Genomic DNA, 19,684 nt, shown 5'->3' with positions numbered 1-19,684 from the left:
TTTTCTTGTTTTTCAAAACAATTTTCTTTCTTTCCGAAAAGCAATTTTTCACATGACCCTGGAGTCTCCAGAATATGAGCTTTTTTCCAAAAGGTCTACTTATGTCAGTAAAAGGCACTTCCTGTTTGAGCTGACGCCTCTCACCCAAAGGTCCACAGAGACACAGCAGGTGTTTTTTTAGAGGCACAAGGGACACCAGCCACACAGATGAGGCAGGAAAGCACCAGGCTACAAGGAGAAAATTACTTGTAGTTCACTGGATCTAGCCTACTATGCATGAACCAATGAAGGATTTATTAACTTGCTATCAACTAGTAATGCTAGTAAAACTATTTCTGTGAGAAGTTGCATTTGCTTAAAATAGCATATATAATCAGTAAACTTTAGTCAATTATTTTCCTAGATGCACGCAAGTCAGGAATGGGTTAAGGTACACAAGTAATCTGACACTGCAACAGCTGTATTTTGAGCTAATTATACTTTTAACCACAGTTTATTCAGGAGCTTAAGAAAAAGTAGTGCTTTAATCAACTCAGGAAATTATAAGAGTGTGGGCTAAACCCTTGATGTCAGAGGGCAAAATGCTGTGAATTTAAAACACTTTCTGCAGGTAATACAAGCAAGATTGAGTCTCTATAGATCAGTGTCATGTGACAGGTGTGAATTAATGACCACAAAAACATCTAGCAGGAAGCATGGTTACAGTATCTCTCCTAAGGTTATTGCCAGAAAGGGCTCCTCAGCTAGAAAGGAATTGAACATAAAATAAATTATTTAGTCCTATTAGATGTTATTCCAACACAACATTAATACAACTGAAGAGGCTGAAATCAGGAAGGAATTCCATGGGAAAACATACATATGAATAGGTATACTAAAGATTGCCAGGAGAAGACAAAGCAAACTGCTTCACATATTGCTCAGGCCTAAAGTATTTTATAAAACTGTAATAAAAGTCCCATCTTTGCCATCTTTTTAAAAACTGAAGTTTTCAGATTCTTTATTCTTTCCTCATCTCGGTTGCCCTCTTCTATACTTCCTCCAGCTCTGCAATCTCTTTGTATATTATCCAGTGTTGTATAGTGGTTAGAGTATAGGACTAGGATCTGAGAGACCAATATTTAAATTCCCCCTCTGCAATGAAAGCTTGCTGACTGATCTCAGACTAACATACTCCTAGACTACTTTGCAGTTTCATTGGTAGATAAAATGGAGGAGAGAACAATGTAAGATACTTTTGGCCCCCATTGGGAGAAAAGGCAGAGTATAAATGAAGTAAATAAATAAAACAAGTTTTGAAGTCAGGTAACCAGAACAATATGCAGAATTCCAAATGAGGTCATACTATAGATCTATACAGGACATTACAACATGTTTGTTTAATGTTCATCTGCTTTCCTAATAATTCCCAGCATGGAGATTTCCTTTTTCATCATTACAACACACAGTGATATTTTCATTGAGCTCTCTACTACAGCTCAAAAAACATTTCAGCATATCATCAGGTGACTGTCCTTATGCTACTCCCCAAGTTTGGTGAGGTTTGGTTCAAAGAGTCCAAAGTTATGGACTCCCAAAGGGGGTGCCCCTATCCCCCATTGTTTCCAATGGGAGCTAATAGGAGATGAGGGCTACAGTTTTGAGGGTCCATAACTTTGGCCCCCCTGAACCAAACTGCACAAACAGGGGTATCATCAGAACAGTCTCCTGATGAAGACCTTGAAAGTTTTGAGGCTGTGCATTCAGAAATGTGCCCCCCTCAGCCTGCAACCCCCATTGACAGCAATACAGAAAACTCAATGCAGAACAAAGATGCTTGGGCAAATTTCTGGGATGTTCCTGAAGGGGGCGCATTTTTGGATGTATTGGCACCAGAATTTCAGGGTAACATCTGGAAGCCGTCCTGATGGGACCCCCCATGTTTGGTGCAGTTTGGTTTAGGGGGTCCAAAGTTATGGACCCTCAAAGGGGGTACCCCATCCCACATTCTTTGCTAAGGAGAAGGGGGATACCCTTTTGAGGGTCCATAACTTTGGACCCCCTGAACCAAACTGCACCAAACAACAGAGAGAGTGCCATCATGACAGTCTCCAGATGATACCCTGGTACGGTGCTGATGCGTCCAAGAATGCGCTCCCTGCAAGAAGCTGTCCAGAAATTTGCCAAAGAATCTTTGTTCACGTGAACCTACTATATTACTATTATCAATGGAGACATTGAAGGCGGGGGGGGGCACATTGTCTGAAGTCCCTGATCTCAAAACTTTCAGAGTCTCATGAGGAGACTGCCCTAATGATACCCCCCAAGTTTGAATACTGAAGTTTGGTTCAGGAGGACCAAAGATTATGGACCCTCAAAACTGCCAGCCCTCATCTCCTATTAGCTCCCATTGGAAACAATGGGGGATAGGGGCACCCCCTTTGGGAGTCCATAACTTTGGACTCCCTGAACCAAACCTCACCAAACTTGGGGGGTAGCATGAGGACAGTCTCCAGATGATACCCTGAAATTTTGGTGCCGCTAGCCTAACAAGTGCGCCCCCTGCAGGCCAAAAATGGAAAACCACTAAAATACCCAAAAACGAACCCAGCATTTTGATGCCCCCCACAAGGTGATGCCCTGGGCAGCTGCCCACCTTGCCCAATGGGCATTACGCCAGTGCACTTACCTACACTACTTACTAAAGCGCTGTTTGAACGGATGTTCCAAAGTACTGGAGATTAACTTAGACTAGCTGATGAAGCTGCAAAAACATCTGATGTGGAAAGTATTTGATGGGGCATTTTAATTTAGAGATTGCGAATACTAATAATGTATATTTTAATGTAAAACTAAGTTATTGTTTTAATTCAAATTATTGTTTTAACTAAGTTACTGTTTTAACTGCATGTATCTCTGTATTGTTATAGCCAATGGCTCAAACAATAAATACTTGACTGACTGACTGACTGACTGACTGACTGACTGACTGACTGACTGACTGACTATGTGGTTGTTCATCCAATTTAGAAAGGTCTTCCTGAAGCTCTTATGCCTTGGTTTCCACCCTCCTGAATAATTTGGTACCTGCAAAATTGGCTAATGCCCAATTCCAAATCATTTAGAATAACTTAAATAGCACTGGTTCCAATATTGATCCTTGTAAGACCCCAATGCTTATTTTACTTCGTAGTGAGAATTGTACTTTCTCTTAGGCTCATTCCGCACATGCAGAATAATGCACTTTCAAACTGCTTTCAGTGCTCTTTGAAGCTGTGCAGAATGGCAAAATTGACTTGCAAACAGTTGTGAAAGTGGTTTGAAAACGCATTATTTTGCGTGTGCGGAAGGGGCCTTAGTTTCAGCTAAAGAAATGCTGAGATTTGCAGGAGGGAGGGGTGGGGAACAGCAGTTTAGCTCTGTTCCCTTCACACATTTTTTAAGACCTCAAAATGGATCCTCCTCTAGCTGCTTTTCTGCACTGGATGAAAAAAACTCCTTGTCCTCTCTGGGGTAGCGAGAGGCAGCTATTTTGAGCAGAAATACAACCAGAAAGTGAATTATTATGTCGCTGCCATTCCCTAGCTGAAACTTGCAGAATTGGAGATTATTTTCCATTTTAAAAAGCCCAAAACATCAGAGATAAGAGCCATACAGCTACATCTGACGTACAGTTCCGCTTTCACTTATCTGGATAATGAATGGATCAATCTCTGTAGATGTTCCATTCTGTTAGAAAAATTATCTCCAAGATCTTTTTCTCATAGCTACTGAAGCAGGGGAAATGGTTGCTTTCACCTCAACTGGAATGAATTGTCCAGGCATCCCTTAATTATATTAAACAACACTTTAAAAAGTTGACATTAAGATTAGGATTGCTGTGGGGCACAAAGAATTGAAATAGAAATATGGAAAGAAAAGAAGTATCTTTTTAAATCACCAACAGTAAAAACTAGGGTTCATATTTGAAACGAGGATTGAAGTTCTCAGACACAGATTCATGTACTTTCCATCTATCAAAATCATGACAGGGGAGGAGGGAGAGAATAGCGAAGAGTTAGTTATCTGTAAAGTCATTTTATCTAATATTAAATCAACCTTATTTGAGTTTGATAGTATAACTTCAATCAGATTACAGAAATTGACTTCTTTTAAGGATGTAATAGATTTTATAAAAATTATTTTAACTCAAAAAAGACATTTTAAGGATTGGTTCTGTTGGGTATTCCGGGCTGTGTGGCCATGGTCTGGTGAATCTTGTTCCTAACGTTTCGCCTGCATCTATGGCTGGCATCTTTAGAGGTGTATCACAGGGAAAGTCTGTTTCACACTGTGTCTGGTGAGAAGGGAATATTTAATGGGGTATATTTTGTCCATGTCCCAGGGCGAGGAACCAATCAGTAAGTTTTGGGGTGGAACTTGCTATGCAAAGGTATAGTTGAGTGCATTGTATTGAGGGTGGGGTTATCAGTCCATTTTTAAAGTACTGGTAGCCAAGATTTATTAATTTTCAGAGTCTCTTCTTTCTTGTTGAAGTTGTCTTGGTGTTTGTGAATTTCAATGGCCTTCCTATGCTGTCTAACATAGTAACCTTCCGAATTGTCCAGAATTCCAGTATTTTCAAATAAAAGGATTGTTTGATACACATTTTAAGGATTGTTTGATACTTTTTTATGATTTGATGTATTACTGTCTTCTGGCTTAGTTTTATGTTTTTACTCTTAACCATTTGAATGAAAAAAACTACCGTGTTTCTCCAAAAATAAGACAGCGTCGTATATTAATTTTTGCTCTAAACAATGCTTTAGGGCTTATTTTCAGGGGATGTCTTATTTTTTCCATGATTTTGCACACACACACCCCCACGACCAGATCAGCTGAATCTGTAACTAGGGCATATTGTTGGAGTAGGGCTTATATTTCAAGCATCCTCCAAAAATCCCGAAAAATCATGCCAGGGCTTATTTTCGGGGTAGGTCTTATTTTCAGGGAAACAGAGCAGTACGCATATATTTTAATAAACAAATGTCATCTACTGCTATACACAAACTTTTACTCCTTTATTTTGAAGCAAAGTCTTTCTTTATAACATCAGGATTCTCGGGACTGTCCATTAGAAACAGAAGATGGAGGAGACATGATTGAACATAAAGGAATTCTGCTATGTTTTCCATAGGCCTTTATACAGGAAAATTAAAGAGGAGAGTGGTTTACTGTCAACTGTCCTAAAAAAAAGAGTGGGGGAGAGGAGAGCGAAAATGATATTCCTAGGAACAATAAGGGAGACCAAGTCACCTGGCCAAATTTCACTAGGCAAACAAATAAGGACTGAAAGAAGATAGGGAAAGAGGTGGTTGCAAGCACTCATAGAAGCTTCAAAAGTGGAAAGAATGTGAAAAATCTGATTTTTCTGTTGGTATCTAAAGGTCTGATATGCGAAATGGTATGGTCATCAGATCTCAAAAGCTAAGCAGGGTTGGTACTTAGATGGCAGACCACCAAGGAAGACTCTATAGAGGAAAGTGACATAAAGCTACATTTGCCTTGAAAACTCTTGCTGGAACCACAATAAGTCAGTTACAACTTGATGGCACCTACATACACATCTAAAAGTCCAGGAAGACCTTGACAAATCAGCAGTTAATTTATATATTTCTGCACAAATAATCAGAAAAGGGAATAATTACAGCAGATTTTTCCACTTGAGGTCTGACAGCATTTCCCACAGCACTTGCTGAGCTTTTCAGAAAGTGGGTGGGGCCACCATAAGACAGGGCACATTTGTGGCTACCCTCATTGAAATGAAAAGGTTTTTCCATTTTTAATGGTGGGTAAAGGGAAAAGGAATATGGAAAGGACCAGGTTTTTCACTGGAGGATCTGGAAGACTGGTAAGCAGCAGGGCTCTCTTTAGTCAGTGTTTGGTTCCATTCTTTCTTTCTTTCCAGGAGGTGTAAGGAGAGAAGTATTCTGTTTGGCTCCCCTGTTGCAGAACTCATTTGGGGTTGGGTTCTGCCTCCTGGGTCAGCCATTATTTTTTTTAGTAGCACTCACCATCTGTATCAAAATTGCAAAGATGCCCACAGGTTCAAAAAGATTGGGGATTACAGTCTTGCACATCCAAACAATATCTATCAATTACCATTTATGTTTTACGCTAAAGTTCCTCCCTTATGATGTCCCTGGAAAGTTATTAATTGCCAGCAAACAATATAACAAGAACACCCCAGAGTACTGATTGAATTAACAAAATAACGTCCTAATCAAATTTCAGTAAGAAAGGTTGGTGCACAATAATTGATTTTATAATTTATTTTAATTTACTTCATTTATACCCTGCTGTTTTTCCTAACGGGGACCCAAAGCAGCTGACCTCATTCATATCTCCATTTTATCCTCATAACAACCCTTTGAGATATATTAGGTTGAGAGTGTATGACTGGCCCAAGGTTAGTCAGCAAGCTTCCACGGCAGATTAAGAATCCACACCTGGGTGTCCCAGATGTTAGTCCTCCGCTCTAACCACTATATACCACCAATATACACATACAGAAGTGAAAAAAGAAAAAAAGGAAGGCAAGCACATTTATTTTGTGTTCTAGCTATTCTTTCAATGTAACCTTTTGAAGTCATTGAAGTTCCTGAGTTTTGGACAAGTAATTATCTGGATTAATCAAGTACTATAATTCAGCCACAGCCCTTGACATTTTTACATTATATTATCAACATTTTCCTAAAAACATTTCTTAAATACAACTTAAAACAGTATTTAACTAACTATATAAAGAGAAAAATGTTTAAACACCTTGCAGAATCAAATTAGTATACTTGTTCGCAGCAATTTCAGCAGATATGACCTTAGGTCAAGATGCAGCATTCTCTGTGTATGCATGTAAGTACACAATGTTGTGCTAAGTAGTATAATGTATGAATGACACACAAGTTCTGTCCTCCCAAAAGAAGTTTTGTGGTTCCTTCAATCAGGTCTGTGTAGAATGTTGGCAACTTTTATGTGCACATATGGTTTTTTTGCCTGTGATTTTTTTTCTGAATTGTAGCCAACATTTTTTTTCATTACTTGTTGTTTAATCTTCATGCCACCACAAGAATTTGTGAAGAAATATATTACATGGTTAGATTTGTGGAGTACAATGGTCTGGTTTACATGACAATATATGTTAAATAAGAAGATATAAAATATATTTTAAAACTATATTTTCATTACTTTGGGTTTTTAAAATAAAATTAATCACAGCTAGCAGGATAGAAATTGCTGGGAGCTTCCTGAATAACATCCAAGAGATGGGAAAGGATTAGTTCACAGTTGCTGCCAGTTATAGCACCAGGTGGCTTTTTCTGCAGTGAAGGTGTTAGCGATAATCCCATTACACTGGTACTAAATCTTGCAGACATCAAAATTATCACCAAGGTTCCTTTTCATCCCATCCTTTCCAAATGACTGGAAGTCGCTTCACCTGAAAGAAGTCAAATCCACATGCAGCTGCTATTTTAGCAGCCAGTAGACTCCCTGAGAATGCCAATCGTGATCCAATTTCACTGTGCTGGTGGCCCCTATTCCCTATCCAATAATACATCTGTTAAAAAATCCTACAGCTACAAATCAAGTTTAATCCTACCAGGGACCTCATGTTGGTCTTGTCTTCCAAAAAGGCAGCAGGTTCTGCTGCCTAGCTCTGCTACTGTCTGGGGAATACCCTTTAAATCCCAGCCCTACTTAGAAAAATAAGCTAAGGATCACAAAACATGACCTTAAAAACCCTGATATGACTATATTCTGACCCAGAGGCATTCATACTAGGTGAAGATTAGAACTTTGCATAATAAGATTACACAGCAAGTGAATGATATCAAGGGACTATCCATATGCAGCCACCTGGTTTTCTATAGACAGCCTGTGCTCTGCAATATGCAGCGCAGACACAACAGAGCCTTGCCTTTCTAGTGGAAATAAAACAGATTCACATAAATTAGTGGGCCATTTCCAGATTCCTAAATCCTCTATTACATCTTTTATTGGTAGCTCCTGTGAGGATTACACAATCATTATTTTTTATTGTTGTAAGGTTCAGAAACAATAGAACTCCCTAGGTAAAATGTACATAGATTGTGCGTAGAAATTAACACCTTGTTTTCTGTAATCTTGGATTACAATTGGCAGTGCACATAATAAATTTTATCCATGGACAGAATCAGCCTCATCCTGTAACCAAACATATTGTTAAATTCAACAAATAGTACAATGGCAGAATATTTTAACTTATCTTTGTTACTCATGCAAAAATATGGCTCAACAGAATTTATATATATATATTTTCAGATACAGCACATACGTCAATCCAAATTTTCTTGTTAATTAACCTCATTTGTTGTATATGTAGTAATGCATCAATAATCTAAATAATTATGAACATTTTTATAAGTTCTTCTCAGAATAATGACATATAAGGTACCAAACAAAATTAACTGTTTGGTGAATAGATTTAAACTGCATAAACTATACTTACATATAAATATTCTTAAATGATCAATCAAATCTTACTGGGATTTTAACTTTTTTGTAGAGAGGCAAATTCTCTATACATGAAAAAAAAGAGGGCAAATTATTTTTCCCATGAGGTAGAAGTAGTCTCTAATCTAGAATGAATCACAACAGTCAATAGATGTACATCAGAAGACGTAGAGCGGAGCTACTCAGAGTAGACAAGCAGAGCTTGTAGTCCACCCAGCCTTCCTTGTGGAAAGAACATCTTGCGTGGAGTATTTCTTCTTCCTGAGAGGTGGGAGGCTGCAGTGTGTGCTGGTAGACTACTAGCTCTGCATGTCTACTCTGAGTAGCTCCACTCTACGTCTGCTGACAATATATAATGCATTGGTTCTGAAACTACAAACAAACCAAAGGCCAATATTTTGCAGACCTTTCCAATCTCCCCAGCAGTCCCTGAAGTTTCAGAAAATCTTACACTCATATTCTCAGGAACCCCATGGACATAAATAAATAAAGTATTGTTGGACAAAACAGTCTAGTTTAGTCACAATAGGACTCATAACATACTTGGATACTGAGTTAAAGTTTATAACAGTCAAACACTGAACACTTCATCAATAGTATTATAATAATATATGTTATAGCAATTTTTAGAATGTATTTATATGCACTTTTTCTCTCTAATGGGTACTTAAAATGGCATACAACACTGTTATCTCATCTTACACACTGTCGTCAAAGCAACAACTGTATGAGGTAGGTTAGGCTGATATGTGACTAGTTCAGGGTCACTGAGTAAGCTTCCATGGAAGTCCTGGTCCAACACTCTAACCACTGAATCCTGTTGGTGCTTAGAAATCAATTATGGTTCACTAGTCATATTTCAACAGTGGATGCATCTGGCTGTTGTGGATTTTTCAGGCTGTGTGGTGGTGGTCTGGTAGTTTCTTGGACAGAAACACATCTTATCGTGATCTGCCTCTGAAAATGCAAATGAAATGGTAGGAGCAAAAACTACCACACCACAGCCACACAGCCCAGAAAACGCACAACAGCCAATTCATTCCATCATTGAAAGTCTTTGATATTATAATAGATGTATCTTTGAAAACATGTTGTATACATCTACAGCATACACAGGGATAATAATCTCAGTTGTAAATACAATGTTAATCCTATGAATTATGAGCAAGTTGACACTTCGACTTGAGGGGGGTGATCTCTAATTCCAAAAGAGAAACTATTTTATAGGATTTTAAAAAAAATCTTTCACCCCAAATCTATGTTTATATTTTTTTCCATTTATCTTCTGGACCTTCACATCTCTAAAACAAGCACATTATACAAAAGGATCACAGCAGATTCTTTAGCTAAGGAGTGTTTCCAGTTTCCACACAAGTTCACAACTGGCACAACAGGAATACGCAGACTGTAAATCCTGACAAGATTAATCCCATTGCTCCTATAACTACTAACATATGCAAAGGCTAATTGTATTTCAACTACAACAGTTTTTCCTGTTTCCTAAGTCCACAGCCAAAGAATCAGAATGTGTACCTTTTATAAAACATTGAAATAGAAACCAAAACTCCTAAGGAAGAACAAAAGTAGCCAGGCATTCTTTCATTGTATTCTGACTAAACTTCACTAAATTATATCTTAATTGAGATTTGTATGAGTTTTACTTGTCATCAGTTGCTTTGGGAACCTTTTTAATTTGTTTGTTTTAAAGTGATATAAAATATAAATAAAGTCATCTGGGTATATGGAACACTAGTGACAGATATAACACCCCTTTTCATGCACAGGATCATATATAGTGGGATAGTCAATACTAGAAGAAAGATTAAAGAATATGAGGTGTTACAGTTTACAGGGACATGCAAGGTTTATAAAATTACAAAATACATGGGGGAAATGAACAGCAAGAACTTTTCTTCTTCTTTTATAACATCATCATAACATCATTATAACATCTTTTATAACATATGAACTAAATTACATGCTACAGCAGACACAGGTCCAACTTGTAGCCTCCAATGCTATTTTAGAGGAAAATTAGTTATAACAAAATTGTTATGAAGTTGAGCCTGTGTTGCAGTGGCACCAGCAGATCTTGTTTCCATCCCAGCATATTTTCCCTTGTTATGGGATGCAGGGCTGATAAAGAAGGTAGCGGCATTTTCCTGGGAGGAAGCCTTAACATGCAAAGTGACCTAGAGGATTCCCAGGATGTTCCAGCACAGGAGCAAAACAAAGCCAGTAAGCTGAAGGATGCCACCTTTTCAGGTTGCTATCTCATATTTCACTCAACACCAGGAACATTAGGACCAGTGTTATGAATGCCTCTTACAGAGTTATTTCACTTAGTACTGGGGTTTCAGATTAACTTGTAAATATTATTGCTCATGGCATTAAAAGCAGGTCAAACAAATTCATGGAACAGAAGTCCATCGTGGTGGTGGTGGTGGTGGTGGTGGTGGTGGTGGTGGTGGAGGAGGAGGAGGAGAGTAGTAGTAGTAGTAGTAGTAGTAGTAGTAGTAGTAGTAGTAGTAGTAGTAGTAGTAGTAGTAGTAGTAGTAGTAGTAGTAGTAGTAGTAGTTTGGATTTATATCCCCCTTTCTCTCCTGCAGGAGACTCAAAAGGGCTTACAATCTCCTTGCCCTTCCCCCCTCACAACAAACACCCTGTGAGGTAGGTGGGGCCTTCACATGAAAAGGCACTAGACCCCTGATTACCAGTACTAGGAGGAAACAGCAGAAAGGAGCCTCAGCCCATTTGTTAGCCCTCCAGGGCAGCTGGTTGGCGATAGGATACTTGACTAGATGGACCACTGGTGTGAACCAACAAGGCTCCCTTATAGAAACAAGTTTCTTTGCATGTTGTTTTGAGTGCACAATATTTCTAAAGCAACAAATTAAAAACCCCTGTGATCTAATCATTAAAAGGCCATTATGCAAATTTTATCTTACCATAAAAACAGACGTGAATGTGTTAAAGACATTATCTGAATCCAGAATCTTTATTTTATTTACATACTTTATAGCCCACCTTTCTCACTGAGACTCAATGCATGCATGAGATCAGTGGTGGGATTCAAATAATTGAACAACTGGTTGTTTACAAGAACCATTTTAACAACTGGTTCTGTTGAAGTGATACGAACCTGCTGAATCCCTCCACTGCATGAGACTCTAACATTTAATAAAGAAACCCTTAAATATATCAGGATCACTTTCACACAATGAAGGTCTATTGAATGTGCAGAGCTGCTTCCATCAAAAGGCAAAGATGAAGCCCACACATTTGGGAGTTCGATGCAAAAACTGAAGTGAACATAGAGCTCTGGATCAGAATATCAAATTCTTCCACTATTTGCTCAATATACTACTTTAAAAACCCAAATGAAAGGTAATTCAAATTGTATATAACAGGCAGTAAACTATGCTATTGCTAACCACTAAATTATACAAGTATAATTTATTACACTCTTGCTTTTCCTCTTGACATCTATTTTTCCATTCAGCTTTTTATCTCATACATATATTACAGGTGGCTGGGTGGGTGCTTGGAGGAGTGTCTTGATTTCAGTGGAGTGTACTTGTTACATAAATATGGAGGTACTTTGAATTGGAGTGATAGCCTATAGATGCCCATTCAAGAACTAATGGTTCATTGCATTATGTTCAGAATAACTGCCCAAAATCACACTTTTCACTATAGGATTTGGAAGATAAATAAGTAAAACCAACATTTTATGACATGAATACATTTATATTATTTTAAAAATAATTTTGTATTTTTTAACCAACAAGCAATGAAACTACACATTTTCCAAACATGAATAGATGAGTGCAATGATATTCAGCCTAAGTTAATCCCCAGACAGCTAAATCCATGAATAAAAATTCATCAGGTTTAAATACACTGAGCCTATTAAGCAAGAACAAAAGCATATGCACAAAAGAGCTTTTAATATATTTCAAAGCCCACAAGAGCCATGGTCTCATTAAAATTATAAATTACTCAAACATGGAATGAAGATTCCAACTGCAGCGCAGCTAAGCAGATTACAGAAAACCTCACGTTCCATATGATAACACACCACGGCTCTCCCAGATGGGGGCTTGGAACAAAAAAGGCCATCACTGGGAAAACCACCTTGTGATCTCTGGTTTCTGTTCAGCAGATGACAGCCAAATAATATGTTGATTATTCTGTTTGTGCTGCTAAGCTTGTAAGACTGCATAAAAGCAATATGATCTATTGTGAACTCAATGCTAATGTGTTGCACCACTCATAAACGATACTCTGTATCTGGAAACAATCTTTTCATGCAGTTTTTAAACGCTTCCAATAAAACTAAAAGAAACACAAAAATTATAAAATATGTTTTAAGAACAGCAACAAAAAGTAGTTTGCATAGGTAAAACAACTGAACATTAGACACTATTTGGGGACATTGGAGGTCATACACTCACTGTTTAAAGGCCCCTATAATCGAGCCCTCTGTAAGTCAAGTCAAATGTAATCAACTTTCGCCGTTTAAAACAGCATTGAACTATTGAAACCTTTACTTTTAAAAGCACAAAACACTAAGTTAGGCAGTCATAACAACAGCATATGAATATTAAGAAACTTCTATAGCAGTGTTCAATTATATGACTGCATACTGTTTTTTCTCATCTGATCTTAGCTTCTCTTACAGCAAAGGACTATTGATAGATCTGAAACCAATCAGGGCTATGTAGCATAATGCAGTTTTGTTCACAGGTCTTAACTTCGTTTGCTCTAGAGCCGAGAACTTGGCATAACAAGAGGAGATATAGAAAAGAGTGATGTTTTTAGGTACCGTATATACTCGTGTATAAGTCGAGGCACCTAATTTACTACAAAAAGCTGGGAAAACTTATTGACTCGCGTATAAGTCGAGGGTGGGAAATGCAGCAGCTGCTGGTAAATTTCAAAAATAAAAATAGATACCAATAAAATTACATCAATTGAGGCATCAGTAGGTTAAATGTTTTTGAATATTTATTTCAAAGAAAAACAGTAAACTGGCTCTGTAAGTGGAAAAGAGGGTCAACAAGAACAATATGGTATCAACAATAACTTTGAAAGTACAAAACCTTAGCTCAACCAGCAACCAAGCTAAAACACAAGAGTTAAAATCCTTCAAAACTGGATTCCTCATCATCATCTGTATGTCCAAATGTAACTCAACTTAGATTTTAAGAGGGATATTATCAGAAATGGAAAATCTACGATTAGCTTCCATTGTAAACAATGGGGGATGGGGCACCCTTTTGGGGATCAATAACTTTGGATCCCCTGACCCAAACTTTACCAAACCTGGCTGGTACCATAAAGAGACTCTCCTGATGAGACCAGCCAGGTTTGGTGAAGTTTGGTTCAGAGGATCCAAAGTTATGGACCCTCAAAAGGGTAGCCCCATCTACTAATAGCTCCCATTGAAAACAATGGGGAATGGGGTCACCTCCTTTGTGGGTCCATAACCCTGAACCAAACTTTACCAAACCTGGCTGGTATCATCAGGAGTGTCTTCTGAGGGTACCCTGAAAATTTGGTGTCGCTAGCATGAAAACTGCGCCCCCTGCTGGCCAGCAAAGTAAAAACACACAAAAATTTTAATGATCCGCATATAAGTCGAGGGGAGCTTTTTCAGCATTAAAAATGTGCTGAAAAATTCGACTAATACATGAGTATATACGGTAAATACCATACCAAAGATCTTTGTGACCATTTCCCAAAGTATTCAAAAGTAAATGAAACAAAATCATCAGGTTTTCTCATTTTCAGTCAGATGAAGATAACATTTACAACACAGAAGTAGACAGATGCTGTGCTTTGAACATAACTTACCAAACGATACGCAAACTGCACTCTCAAATGCCTCCAGACATGCAAAATGAGTGAATGATTCCTTATAGTAACATTGTGACCCTAATTTTCATTATCAACACAGAATTGATTATTTCGTAACTAAAGAAAACATAAAAGTGATTCAGTAAAGATAGCAACATATTTAAGTCTGTTTTAGTAAACTTAATTAATTATAAGTAGATAAAGAACTTCTCAATCTCCCTTTACGCAAAGAGAATTTATGGGAAAATAGTACAGGGTTTCTATTTCATAGATATTCCATGGACAGGAGGAGGAAGAAGAAGTATAGGAGAGACAGTCCAGTCAGAGAACAGCCCCCCAACCCACACTGCTTCTTGTCTGACAGGTTTGCAGACCCATGTCAATGTCACTTTGGGAATCAGAAAGACTGCTGGGATAAAGGGAAGGCAAGGAAAGATCTGCGTACCGAAGCAAAATGTCCATAAGAACCAACTACAATCTGCAAGGACCAATTAAAAGTTGCATAGACATTTCTTTCCCTTTTTGATTCTTTTTTTAAAAAAATTTAATGTAACATAAACAACATAAACACAAAATCGACCATAATGTACCTAACCCAATGTATTTCACTGCCAACTACAGAAAGAAACAAAGGCTATTTCCGCATGGCCAGCTGAGCGGGGGTGCATCACCATAGTTCATGCCGATGCACCCTCCCGGGCCTGTTCACACGGACAGTCCACTGGATAAGCAGCCGATGGCGCAGCTTTTGCACAGACTGTGCCGTCCCCAAATGGCTCTTACCTCCTGTTCCCTTCTGTCTCGTTGTGGAGGCCAGGGACACACACGTGCGGCTAGAGCGATGGCTCTGGGGTCAGAGGTCAGGAGGCGTTTGCACAGCAGCGGGTGGAAGATGCCGCTTTTGAAAAACCTTGCTCAATGAGCGAGGTTCAAAAGCAGCATTTTCGCATCAGTTGGCTGGCACGAGCACGGCACTGCTGCCTGCTGTGCGAACAGCACCTTAGGGACAGTGTTTTTACTGTCCCTAGGGCGCTGTTATTGGGCTGTGCAGAAACAGCCAAAGAGTCAATATAACAACTCATAAAAAGCTAAGGGAACACTTTCTCCCTTACCATTATTCTACAATATTATAAATTTATTGTGCATTAAATATTGTTTATTTAAACACTGGAGATTATTTCATTGGGATCAATGGCAATATGGAAGAAGAGGGGCAGCTTAGTAAATGAATGAATGAATGAATGAATGAATGAATGAATGAATGAATGAATGAATAATACATTAATAAGACAGTACTCCACACAGTGTAGGATTAGCCGCCCACTGAAGGAAGTACTAACACAATGATGGTGAACCTTTTGAACTTGGCATGTTAAAAATTCAGAAAATGCTTCATTTGACTTTGCTAGCATGACACATACCCCACCCCAGCTCGAACAAAAGAGAAACAATTTATTTTAAAAATCAAGTCCAATCATGTGTGGTACTATGTATTATATAAAGAAATAACTAATGATTACAAAAAAATGAAATACAAGCAAAACAAACTCAGTTGTTGTCGGGGATTGGAAATGCTGGGTTCACCATTCCTGTACTAACATTTCCATTCTGCGACTGTTCCCAATAAAGCATGATAAGTAGGCTCTAGAGCAATCCTATATTTGAAAGGGCAATCCACCCTTGTACAAAAGCCAACAGAACTACTTTTGGATCAAGAGGTATGTCACAACCCAACATTTCATTTATAAACTGAATTACCAATTTTCAAAAGGGTTGAATGATTGAACGTGACCAAAAAGTATTAACACCCCTCCCACAAACACTTTGGATAAGACACAAAGATCTTGCACATTTCCATACATAGTAAATTTATACAGAGTGAGACTATTGAAATAAATTGCCAAAGGAATGTTCTTTTAAATGCATAAAAACAGAGGCATATAGGGGGGGAAATGGTGCCCGGGGACAACCCCTGCTTGGACACACCCCTGGCCCCACGTCCCCCTGTGCTCAGGGGTGGGGATTGGGGGCGGCTCAGATGGGCACCACAGTGGCAGGCCAGCACCTACTGCCACGGCACCTGTCCAAACCACCACCCCCCGAGCCACCTCCCTCCTGCCTCCCTGCAGGCCATCTCCTGCTCTCCACAGGCCCTCCGAGACCCGCCAACAAGGGTTTGGAGAGGGAAGGAGGCGGCTCAGATTGGCGCCATGTACCGCTCATGGGGACAGGGGGTCAAATGACCCCCAAGTCAGCATGAGGGTAGAGGGGGGTGCAGAGTGATTTTTCCAAAACCTCTTCCAGTCCTTGAAATCAATATTGATCTGCAAGTCCTTGTTGCATTTACTAATGTAACTTAAAACAGGCACTTTCTAGATTTAGTAACAAGGGATAGATTTGAGCAATAAATCCACTAGGTTACTATTATTTGTATGTTTTTATAAAACATATGATTTCATTTATTCTAAATTCTTGCATTTCTTCCCTTTTTTCTATACTTTATATGCATTGCTGCTTCAGAAATGTATACTATTTGACTTCTTTTCAGTTTTGAAAGTTCACAGCAAAGATTGGAATCACTTCCTACCATAAATATTATTTTAACTTGTAACATAAACTCAGTAAAGCTTGGAAAGAGCCACTATCATAGTGAATTGTGCTGTCCTGCAGTAAAATTTTATAGCCTGTTTTTCAAAGATATGGAAAAATAATTTTCTCCGGTATAATGGCAGATAATAGTACATCAGATTGCTAGTCAGACCATTAGTAAAGGAAATATATTGCAGGAAATATATTTCAATCTGGGTTGTTGGCTTTTTCAAAGTGCTCTCAAATACTATCACTGCATTGGTTCCAATTCAGAAAAACAACTGCTTATAGGACTGACAGCTTGTTCTTAGAGACAAATTCGTTGATAAAAACTCAGCTATGCATGTCTTGCTGATTTAATTTGCATATGAATAGAAAGCAAATATCCTTGAGCTAGCTTATTTTCAACACTATAACTTTACTTTTGTTCTTATAAAGTTTATAAATAAGTTAGGCTTCTATAGTAAGTACAAGGACTATTTCAAAATACAAATAGTATTCTTAGAGGTTTCTGCTAAATCTGAGACTAATTCAACTGAAGGAAAGTTCCCTCATAGGAATTAATTTCTGCAAGACTAATCAATAATCATCTTGCTGTTGAGTAGCCTGAAAGTTTTTGAATCCTGTTGTGAATACAGCTGAAAGCATGACAATGTTCTTTAAATGAACAGCCATAAATGCTAACATGGCAGGAAGTTTGCTACACTACTGCATAATATCATGTCATCAAACGCAGCTGACAATGGATATTATTACTCACTTTCAACAATGAATTCACCCAGGTAGCTCTATTATACTGTTGCCAAATTATATTGTCAATGCCAGCAATGACCAATGTGGAAGGGATTAGCTGCTAAAGGTTCTCACAACATTTGTTTTTCCTTTTCTATCTAGAGCTTCAACCAGAACTGGGTTGCTAATTTTGACTAGCCACAGAGATGCTGGAGCATAGAAAACATTTCTGCATGGTATATTTTCCTTCAAGATGAGATTATTCTAGTTAAAATAGAATTGAGATTCAATAACTACAGATACAACTACAACCATATAAATAATTCGTTGGAACAATTGTCTATATTGTCTATATCGCTCCCTCAGTCCTAACACTTTGTCCATTACTTTTCTTTTTCTTTCATTGAAATAAGTACTGGTTCTTTATATAAAAGGAAGTATGACTGAACTGTACTTCTTCAGTTCACGGTATGGCCTGTTTCACATAACTGGAACCTATTTTTCTCTAGAACCTATTTTTAAATGCCAAATAAAGGTTGTTGTTGTTGTTATAAGAATTTTAAAAATTTAAACCACTTGTTATAGCTGTATACAATAGTGCCAAAAATCCAGAAACCTATCAAGGCAACTTTTTTGTTAATTTCTTGGCTGGATCCTTGTAGTTCTCTACAATGGAGATATGACCAGAAGATCTACTCTCTATGTTCTTTGCTCCCTAGGAAAATTATATATGATGATTTTTAAAATATGAAGAAAATAATAAAATAGGGCAGAGTGAAGCGTATGAAAAACCTGTAACATAACCCAACAGAGAATTTCATGAACTATAATGCATTTGGCAATATGTAAAGATCTAGTTCATTCTGAAGATGCATTTCTCAACAACAACATTCCTGATTTTCGACATCTGTTAAATTCAGTTCTGAATTTTCTGCTTCCACCATTATCATGAAAACATGAGGATGCATTTATTTTGACCTCTTTTTAACATTCTAACAGCCTTACTCATCAAGAATAATTTTAACCTATACTTTCTGTTTCTCTCTGGGTTGATTCCCTGGAAGATCCATCTCCATAATATCATTCACTATTTGTAAAACATGGCTACAATCATACCATCTGCAGTGGGACAGGACACATTAATTATGCACAGGGAGCTGTCATTTTCTATAGCAGATAAGGTACTTGCTTTGGTAATACACATATTTCTGCCTTTCAGCCACTGTGCATGTAGTTTTCTACTTCTTCAGTATGATGACTTACACCACTAGCAAATAAACACTGATTCAGTTTCTGCACCAATGAAGCAACACAGAACATAGTATAATATGGATCCTGTATGAAAGAATGTGACTCCAGGGTACAAACATATGGGATCTGTGTCCAAGATAGAATCAGAATCCACCTTTCAGTTACTGATCTAGCAGGATGAAATGTGCTTTCAAGTTACTGGTTATGGCCTGAAGATACTAGACTTTGAAAACTCATCCAATTTTGGCTTGAGCAAAGACCGAGAAAAGGAAGGCGTCTTTTTTGGGCCATAATACCTGAAACATTCTGAGGTTAAAAAGCCAACCACCTTATTTAAGTTCATATTATATACACTGTAGGAAACGACATCATATGAATAGTACCCATCCTAGTCAGGTGACACAATAGATTATCTGATTTAGTACCTATAAACTTTAATCAGCACGATCCAATAATATCAGATTTCAGAACTGAAGAAAGAAGGGTCTGTATATAAAAGACAAACACCACTAAGAAGATTATTTAAAAGAAGTATATAACTGACTAGCAGGGTACTCGTGCTTCGCTACACATACTTCATCACAGCCTCTCTATGAATTTCAGGGCGACATTCAGCATATTTCTTTACAGCCTGTTTGTGAACTTTAGGGTGGCATGCAGCATATTTCTTCACAGCCTGTCTGTGGACTGACGGGTTTGTTTTCGCATTATTTTGCAGCAGCTTCCTATAGTTGTCTTTTTC

The 19,684-nt window shown here is 38.0% G+C and overlaps 1 protein-coding gene across 6 annotated transcripts in view; it reads right to left on the bottom strand.

Moving 5' to 3' along the window:
• IMMP1L (inner mitochondrial membrane peptidase subunit 1) overlaps positions 1-19,684 on the bottom strand; it is a 54,876-nt gene that overhangs the window by 26,737 nt on the left and 8,455 nt on the right. For 3 of the 6 annotated variants that reach the window (XM_048485528.1, XM_048485530.1, XM_048485532.1), the window contains one exon: positions 14,368-14,487. The exons of the other annotated variants lie outside the window; for them this stretch is intronic. The gene's annotated coding sequence lies outside the window, so the exon portion shown is untranslated. The remainder of the gene's footprint in view (positions 1-14,367; positions 14,488-19,684) is intronic. 6 annotated transcript variants of the gene reach the window in all.

This window comes from Sphaerodactylus townsendi, linkage group LG02 (genome assembly GCF_021028975.2).
Source record: "Sphaerodactylus townsendi isolate TG3544 linkage group LG02, MPM_Stown_v2.3, whole genome shotgun sequence".
Classification (NCBI taxonomy): Eukaryota; Metazoa; Chordata; class Lepidosauria; order Squamata; family Sphaerodactylidae; genus Sphaerodactylus; species Sphaerodactylus townsendi.
Note: the sequence above shows the minus strand (reverse complement) of the source record. Positions and strands in the feature narration are given on the sequence as shown.